Genomic DNA, 1,644 nt, shown 5'->3' with positions numbered 1-1,644 from the left:
CCAGCGACCGGTCCTTCTCCTGCCCGTTTCACCCAGGGCACGGCTTGGCACGTGCCAGTCTGGCATCCGAAATGCTTCCCATGTGTGGAGTGCAGACAGCGGCAAGCAGCAGATGCAGGATGGGGAGATGCAGGGGCCAATCTTCTTTGCGCAGATTAGGATTTGGGGGGTTTATTAAGCAGGAAAATGCTCCATTTGGTGTAGAAAGCTCCTTTTCCTCTTTAACAGCATATGTGCCCACCGGCTGCTTGCTTCTCAGTGGTGCTGGCACGGTGGCTCGGAGCCAGCCCAGCTTTGGTGAGCGACTTTTTGCGATGCTCCTGCTCAGGCTGGTAGTGCCGTGACCGCCCCGGTGACTCCCAGCACCGAAAGGCAGTTGCACTCAGAGCCACGTCCCTCCCCATCCCATTGCCGGCAGGACGGGATGGCAGCAGGTTTCGGTCTGGAGAGGTGGTGGCACAGAAAGCTGGGGTTCCACGGCGGTCCGTCGCATCCCGATGGTGCCTGGTCGTGGGGAGAGCAGGACACCGGAGAGCTGGAGGGTGTTGGAGATGCTCCATGTGTACCCCAAGTCCCAGTGTTGCCATCGCATGGGGAGGCTGTGGCCGTGGTTTTCCGGGGAGCAGCAGCAGCAGGAGGGAATTTGGCTGCTGCGCTGGCAGGGCTCCTGGCAGGGCTCCGTTCGGAGGCAGCTCTGCAAGCGGAGGGGAGGTGCCAGCAGCTCTGCCAGCCCTGCCTCGCACTTGGGAACAGCTTTCATTTTTCCCCAGCTGTGTTTGCACTGGTTTTGCTTTGGGAAACCCCAGCTCCGTGGCCACGGGACCCTCACGAAGCCATCTGAGGGGTGCAGAGCCCATCCTCATCCATGGAGAATATCCCAGTGATTTTTGGCCCTGCAGTGAGACCTTCACCCAGCTGAGTATCCATGAACATCTGGACATGGGGATGTGCTTGCGCGGGGCAGAGCCCCTCTGGTGCTCCTGCCTCCTCCAGAGCCGCCCTGCTTCCTCTCTGCCTGCAAATTTGGCAGCCCATGGGGTGCTGGATGCGGCCACCCCGCGGGCAGCTCACCGGAGCTGGGAGAAGGGCCAGGATGATCCCCCCTCGGCAGGGATGTGCCAGGGTGTTTGTGCTAACAAGCCCAGCGTATTATAATTTCAATGGAATTTAAAAAACAAAATAGTCCTCAGACAAACGGCTCTGCAGTGCCTCTGCCAGGGCCTAAGATCTGCTGCTATCTATTTTTTAATAATTGAGGGTAATAAATATGTATTTCTTTCTCCTTTCTCTCCGTACTCCGCAGCTTGTCAGCTCCCTGCGTCTCTCCTCTGATCAGACCCCATCTTTGCCGCGCGGAAAGAGAAAAAGGAAAAAAAAGAAAAGGGGGGAAAAAAAAAAGAGAGAGGGAAAAAAAAAAAGATCCTTTAAGCAAAAAGGATTAAAGCCTTGAAAGTAGGTCTGCCCGAGCTGCTTGGTTCTCCCTGCTCCCCGCCAGCCGCAGCCAGGGCCAGGCAGGGCTGTGGTGGTTGGAGAATCCCCAGGCAGCTGGATGTGGCCCTGGGGAGGTGTTTTGGGGTGCAGAGCCCGTCCGGGCAGCGGCAAATCCCGCGGGACCCCGGCAGCAGCTGGGCACAGCCAGCGGGC

The sequence above is a fragment of the Eurypyga helias genome, unplaced genomic scaffold (assembly GCF_000690775.1).
Source record: "Eurypyga helias isolate BGI_N326 unplaced genomic scaffold, ASM69077v1 scaffold19498, whole genome shotgun sequence".
Taxonomy (NCBI): Eukaryota; Metazoa; Chordata; class Aves; order Eurypygiformes; family Eurypygidae; genus Eurypyga; species Eurypyga helias.
The sequence above is the reverse complement of the archived record's forward strand: the minus strand, read 5'-3'. Positions refer to the sequence as shown.